The following is a 7,514-nucleotide window of genomic DNA, read 5'->3' on the forward strand; positions in this document are numbered from 1 at the left end:
GACAGTACAGTTGGTTTGTTGTTTTGGGGTTTTTTTTTCTTTTTTTTTAAATTTCCTTTTCTCCTCATTTTTTCATTTCTCCTTTTTTTCTCTCTCCTTTCATATAGAGATAGAGATAGAAAAAAGAAGAAATAGAGATAGAGATATAGGTAGGTATAGATATGGTATAGGGTCTCACTATGCAGCTCAAACTCACAGTGATCCTCCTGTTTTCAGCCTCCCCAGCACTGGGATTACAGGTGTGCTCCACCATGCTGGTCTCTAGGACCGACTCAGTGCATATTTGGAGGCAGGGAAGGACATGAGGTGCCAGGGATGGAACCCCAGTCCCTACACTTGCCTAAGCACATGCTTAGTTCACTGAGCTATGTTGCCAGTCCTTTTCTTTTTTTCTTTTTCATTTCAGACAGGTAATGTGTCTACATAATAATAAGATTTGATGGAGACATATCACATGTACACTGCGTGTATACCCAATCATCATACTTATGAACCAAAGATTCTAGAAGATCTTTCAACAGGGGAACACTTGGATTAGAGTTGTTCTTCAAGGACTGTAGTCAGTGGCTACATTCTTTTACCTATCCCTTCATTTCCCAAATATTTTATTTTGCATGGAGAAAACAAAGGTGAATGAGGCTTGATTCCTGCCTTTAAGTTGCTCTTGATCTTTAGTAGAAGAAGAATAAATGCCCTGGTTATTTGAAATGCTCTTGCTTTTAAGAGGGTTGGATCTCAGATACTTTGATGGGAAGAATACAACATTTCAAGGAAGCAAGACATGGAGGACCAGGGGCCGAGCAGGTAACCTGCTAGATGGAGTTGGGTCGATGGTGAGGAATCCAGCGTGGAAGGAGGCTGCAGGAGCACAGCTAGAGGAAGAGAGTAAGCAGATGCTTAGAGGAGACACACGTAGTGGGCAATGGAAGAATAGGCTCCTAGAGTAGATGTGGAGTTTCAGTGGTCGGTGTGTGTGTGTGTGTGTGTGTGTGTGTGTGTGTGTGTGTGTGTGTAATGTAAGCAATGTAAGCTCTCCACCTTTCTCTTTTAAGAGCATTTCAATAAAACCTACATTACTGAAATGCTTTGGAAGGTGATTTGAGAGGTTAAAAGTGGGCAAGTGGGTTACAATGAAATGTTGACTGTGGCCTCAAAGTGGGTACAGGGTGTGAGCAGGGACTTGCCAAGAGAGTCCAGTCTTGTTTTGTTAAATAGAGCTATGCAGTCAAACTATGTGTAGGATAAAGCAGGTCATTCTAGGACTGCGAGAATTAGTCAAGAAAATCTACCTAACGGAAATGAAGGATGATCCTGACATCAGTTATTCAAAGATCAAAAAACAATCCTATTTCACATAGATGCACGGAACACTCTCCAGTCCAAGCACAAAGAGCAGCACACACAAAGGCCCTGGGGTGTGGAACAGCCTGACTTCATTGACTACCTTCATGCAAACCTTGATGGAGAGGAACATGAGGGACAAATTCAGAAGGGCAAGTTCAGTGCTCCACTGTAACAATCAGGACCTGTGAAAGAAAGCGTATGTTCACCTTTGAAACTATTTACTCAGCATTTACTGGCCCTCAGTCCTGTCCAGGTTTTACACCATTGCACAAATCTATGAATTTTTTTTTCTGTTGTTGGGCTTTCTGCATGCTAGGCAAGTGTTCTGTCACTGAGCTATCACCAGTCCTTTTCATTTTCTTTTGAGATAGCATCTCACTAAGTTGTCCAGGCCTCCCTTAAATTTGCAATCCTCCTGCTTCAGCCTCCCAAGTAGATAAGATTAGAGGCATAGGCCCCCATGCCCAGCTAAAAATATTTTGTTTTTGTTTGGATAAAAACCAGTAAATTTATGATTTCCTATTAGCTTATTAGTCAGAAAGCGATGGATCCCAAACCACCCTGACTTGTCTCTGCGTACCTCTCCTGCTCAGCGTGCCAGTGTTTATTTACCTCGCTGCTAAGCGCCACTTCTCTGTGGGCCAAAAGCCCTTGGGCCTGGTGTCCCAGCAGGTGAAGGATTGCCTGAGACAGCAGCGAACAGAAGCAAAGAGCTGGTGACTATTAAAACACACTTCTTGACGTACTGTCCACCGTCAGGAAAATTTATCTGCCCTGATCAGAGCCAGAAGTATCCGGAAGAGGGGTGTGAGTGTCGGGGTGTGCCTACATATACTTTAACTATCCACTTGGGCAATCTCTCAGTCAGCATTTATTTCAATAATCTCATCCATTTCCACGGCACCTTCCTCCAAAATGCCTCCAAAGCAATTTGTAAATTTTATATAGCTGGGGAATTACCAGGGCAAGAAGAGAAGGAAATAGATACTTATCAGCCTGCCGTGAGAACATGGGACTAAGTGTACTTCTGTGGAGGAGAGGGATCCAAGAATGTGCATTTCATTCAGAATGTGGGTGTATTTAAGCAACATTGTACTTCATTAAAATGTTATTCAGATTTCCTAATTCATTCAGGGCCTACCCAGCTTTCTCCTGCTTCCAGATTTATCTCCACGGTTGACACTCAATTTTGATGCCCAGGAACAGTACCATGGCTTAGACTTGGATATTACTTTTCCCTAAATACCCAGGGGAACAGCAGTGGGCGAGGACTTCGGGTTGCTCTCTGGGGTCACACAGGTCACATTTGGAGGCCACTTCTCAACAAGGCTAAGAATCCTCAGGGATTAGGGAGCACTTGTGAGGAAAAAGAAGGACTTGCATGCATTTCCTTCGGGGCTTAAATATTTACTGAGCAATCACTATGCCCTAGAAAGGCTGCCAGGGTGTGGGACAGAACTAAGAACAAATAAAACAGCCCCTGACCTCCTGGTGCTGGCCAGCTGGTCGGGAAGAGGATATACGAGTCCAATCGTCATGCAGATCGCTGTAACTTTAGCACTGCTATAAAGGTGGTAGAAGGCAATTCTGGGGACACCAGCAGACAACCTCCCCTAGACTGGAGGACAGGGCTCAGGGAAGTGTCGGGAAGATGAACCCAGGACACAGGCAGAGACCCTATTTGCTGGATAGGGTAGGGGTACGAGTTCAGTGAAACAATGCTTGAGATGGGGTGCCTGTACCTCCTAGGAACTGGGCTGCACCCCAGGAAGTGCGCAGCAGATGGGGCTTCTTCTGCATGCCTCTCCTCATCTCCCACATCACAGTCTCCGCATCACCATCTCCACATCACCATCTCCCGTATTACCACCTCCCGCATCACCACCCGAGCTCCACCCCGTGAGAGTCCCCTGCCATGAACTGTGCATGCGGGGGTCCAGGGCCTGCCCTCCTGTGACCATCTAAGGCCCAATGATCTGAGGCAGAGCTGAGGAGTTGATGTTACATCGCACCGAGCAGTTTAGCTATTACATACAATGAACACATACTAATAAAAAGAAGCAATCCCCCTCCCGTGGAAAAGTTGTTTGGTCCCTCTTGCCAAAATGGTTCTGTTAGGAGCCAAGCACAGCACCTGACATGATCAGTGAGCTCTGGGTGCCATTTTTAGGTGTCAGCCTGTGTCCCTGTGGCCTGGGACAGGCTCAACCCAGCCCAGTTATCTCTGTCTACTCAAATCCTTCCGAGTCCCATCTCCCCACCATCTACCACGGCCTGCCAGGTCTCTTGAGACAAACACACACATAAATACAGCAATATATATTTATACTCCCTGGGATTGTCACATTTTGCTGAGCTCATAAAAGAACTGAGCAAATAGCCCTGTCATTCTCCGTAATCGGTGCTATCCGTCACCATCGCCCAGGCTCTCCCTGTCCTCCCACACTCCTGCAGCTCTGAGAGTCACGTGCCCGCCACTCCTTCAGCGTAGGTGATCCACCAACTCACAGGCATCCCTTTCTCTGGTGAGTGGATAGAACATTTAGGCCAGAGGGACTTCTGCCATCTACACTTGTCACTTACCAAGTGAACAACTGTTTGCTACTTCAAATATCAGAATTTTAGATAAAAACAAGTGAACTAGTGATTTTCACAAGGATGAATCTCAAAAACATTGACCTGAGCAAAACCGTGAGACTCAAATGAATACACGTGATATGATTCCACATGGTGGAAATTCTAGACGGAGCAAAATCACTCTAGGGTGACGGAACACGACTCAGCACTTGCCTGAGGCCAGGACCAGGGACAACCACACCAGAAAAAGGAATAAAGGAATCTGGGGGCGGAGGGTTGTAAATGAACGTTCAAGTTGTGAGTCTGGAGATGACTGCTCTGGTGTATGCATTTGTCAAAATTCACAGAGCTGTATGCTTAAAATGAGTGCATTTTATTGTTTATAAATTATACCTCAATAAAGTGATGTTTTAAATACATAAATGGACCTTTCTCTTGCCTGGCCAAGGGAGCCAAAGGAGACCCAAGAGCAAAGTGCCGGCCACTCCAGCTAGCCGGCACACAGCAGCCTCTGTCCTGGTCCTCATCCCAGTCCTATATTTTCTCTGGGCAAGAAGCAGGCTTTTATCGTTTGCACTAATGAAGAGGAACCATAACAAGGAGAATCTAAAAACAGAATAAATAATCCCCGAGTCATTTACATCCGATGGCACAGAAATACAGTTTTTTCCTATGAGGAATTTGAGTAGAGCTGTGTCAGCTTGATAGCCCCAAAGACACTTCCAGTGAGGTAATGAAGTTCCCCAGAAGGACCTGACATTGAGGGCTTCTGAGCATGTTCTTGCCTGGCTCCCTTTCTCCCTCCCCTCATAATGATCTGGCCAGCTCCTAACCCTAACTGGCTGGTACTCCCGCCCTGCTACCTCTGCTTCAGCGTGCAATGCAAACAGCAGGAGTGGAGGCGCTTAAGCCATTGCAAAAGGACTCGAGGGAAACCGTTTTCTTGCAAATAAACTAGAATCATCTACTTGCACATAACTGAAAACAGGCTCTTAAAAATCAGGTTCTTCTATTTAACATGCAGTGCAGCTGGCCCGGGCTCTAAGCAATCTTTCCTGGCATACTGCACACCCCTTTCCCAAGCCCTGTCACTCCCGAGGCTGGATTCGCCCCGCCTCCTGTCCCCAGCACTCTGTACTTTGTCCTTCATGGCACTTACCACGTGGAAGCAATGTCTGTTTACTAATCTGTGTCCTGGACCAGACTGAGAGCTCTTTGAGAACAGGGTCCGCTGAGGTCACTGTGTGTCCTCAGCGGCTGGAACAGTGGCAGGCTCATAGTAGGTGCTTAAGAAGGAGTTGCTGAGTTGTTATTGTTCTGGACACATAACAACGGAGTTTATTTAAGGTTCTGAAAATCAACTGCACAAACAGGAAAACTCTGGCGCTTCTAAAGGGAGCTCCACCCAAGCACAGCTCCAGCAGGAAATACCAAAAAGTCAGTATCCAGAGCAGAAATCACTGCTGTGTTTCAAGGCAAACTCCTCCATGCTGACCTCCGAGACGCAGTGGAATGGCCAGGTGTGGTAGCACACACCTGTGGACAGCTTTTCAGGAAGCTGAGGCAGAGGAGTGTGAAGCTCAAGGCCAGCCTGTGCCACCTAGGGAGACCTTGTCTCAAATATCAAGAATTTTTTCTTAAAAGGGCAGGAAGTAGCTGCATAGCGAAATGCTTGCCTGGCATGCACAAAGCCCTAGGTTTGATCTCCAGCACCCTCCTCTACAGGCAAGAGGCCATGGAATAAAACAGTCAGGAAAATACAAGCAAGTAAATTCTCAAATGGTAACAGAGGGAAGGGGGACAGCCCCCTGAGGGAGCTGGAGCAGCACTGAGTCTGGAGTTAAGGGCCACCCATGGCCCCCTGCACTCTCAGGGCCTGTGTAAATGACATCCTAACCCTTTGTGAGAGAGCGCTGCAGAGCTCCATGAGAACGACCTCAAGCTGACCCACATTTCAGCTGCCCACACCACGAGAAGCAACAGCAGCAAAATAAGTACCACTCTGCCACAACAACAGACAATCGAGTCGCGTGGGAAAGTGGGTGCCCCTTGAGACCACGATGTGAAGCGAAGTAGACCAGACACACAAGCTTAAATGTCACAGGCTTTCTTTTATATGAGAAACATGGAGTATAAATAAAGAACAAAACAAAGACAATAGGAAGCAGGGAGACAGATCAGCCTCAGGTGTGAAGCTGATTCAAGAGAGGAGAGCCAGGTGTGGAAGCAGATATCTGTAATTTCAGCGCTCAGGAAGCTGAGGCAGGAGGATCACTGCAAGTTCAAGGCCAGGATGGACTACATAGTGAATTCAAGGCCAGCCTGAATTATGTGGCAACACTCTGTCTCACAGAAAGAGACAGACAGAGAGAGAGACAGACAGAGAGAGAAAGAGAGAGAGAGAGAGAGAGAGAGAGAGAGAGAGAGAGAAAGCGCAAACGGGGGGAGAGAAGAAAAGGAATTAAGAGGTGTTCTGTCCATGTACCAACTCCACAAGAGGAGTGCAGTCATTATGTACTGCAGACATGGACTAATAAAATAACTGAATTATACCTCTGTCCTGGGTGGACAGAGTAAGAAGACAAGAAATGAGGGAATTGTGAATATAATTGCAAATTACTACTTATTATTCAAATGTGAACTTCCAAGAAACGATCGCTCCTATGGCTATTTTCCTCCCACAGTCTCCTGGAAACTATCTGCCTTTGGCTTCCCTCACCTCAGACTCCAAAGTGAGGAGCAAGCAGAGATCTGAATTTGCTCATTGTTGCCACATTATCAAGAAATCAAGGGGCTGGGGAGATAGCTCCGTGGTCTAAGGGCCCACCTGGCAAGCACAGGGACCCCAGTTCTGCCCTTGGTACCTCATGCCATGCCAGCCCCACCCTGAGCCAGCAACCAAAACTGGGAGTGGTAGTGCATGCCTGTAATCACAGCACTAGGAAGGCGGAGACAGGAGGATCACTCAAGTCCAAGCTGCACAGTGAGACCCTGTACCAAATAAATAAAAGATTGTCTTTTTTAAGAAATCAAGAAAACAAGTGCTTGTGAACATCACATTCTGCTTTCTGTAACTTCACCTTGTTCAGGATCTAGGGAACAATACCCAAAGGCTAGACACTCACTGATTGATGACATCTCTTCCTTTCAGTCAAGAGCTTGGTTAAGAAATGACCTGGGGTGGGGACAGTGCTCAGTGGTAGAGCACTTGCCTAGTGTTCAGGTCCTATGCTCGATCCTCAGCTCCACAAAAACAATAATAAAAATAATAATAAATTAAAAATCTATTTTTCAAAAAGTGACCTAATGAGGTCAACATGTCCTATGGCCTATCAAATAACTTAACTTGAATTACATGATAAACCTGGCCAGTGCTTGGAGAAAGGCACAAAATTTCACGCTACTGAAATCAAATCCGCTGATGAATGTTCTGCCCACCACTGTGACATCATCATGCCTTTGGCCATTAAAAAAATTCAGTCAACAAAACAGAAAATATTCTGGTTCGCATCTGGTTCTGCCTTAGTAACGCTCTTTCCTTTGTAATGCACAGCTCACAAGCCACGTGTCTCAGCAAAGGCCTGTCATCCTCA

General features: G+C 46.2%; 1 non-coding gene across 1 annotated transcript; it reads right to left on the minus strand.

Annotated features, from left to right (window-relative positions):
• Positions 1–400: 400 nt before the first annotated feature.
• LOC111818335 lies at positions 401–501 on the minus strand. Its single transcript, XR_002822356.1, has one exon. It is a non-coding gene; the product is annotated as a small nucleolar RNA U13 (small nucleolar RNA).
• Between the last annotated feature and the right edge of the window lie 7,013 nt (positions 502–7,514).

Source organism: Octodon degus, unplaced genomic scaffold, assembly GCF_000260255.1.
Source record: "Octodon degus isolate 3935 unplaced genomic scaffold, OctDeg1.0 scaffold00087, whole genome shotgun sequence".
In the NCBI taxonomy this organism is placed as follows: Eukaryota; Metazoa; Chordata; class Mammalia; order Rodentia; family Octodontidae; genus Octodon; species Octodon degus.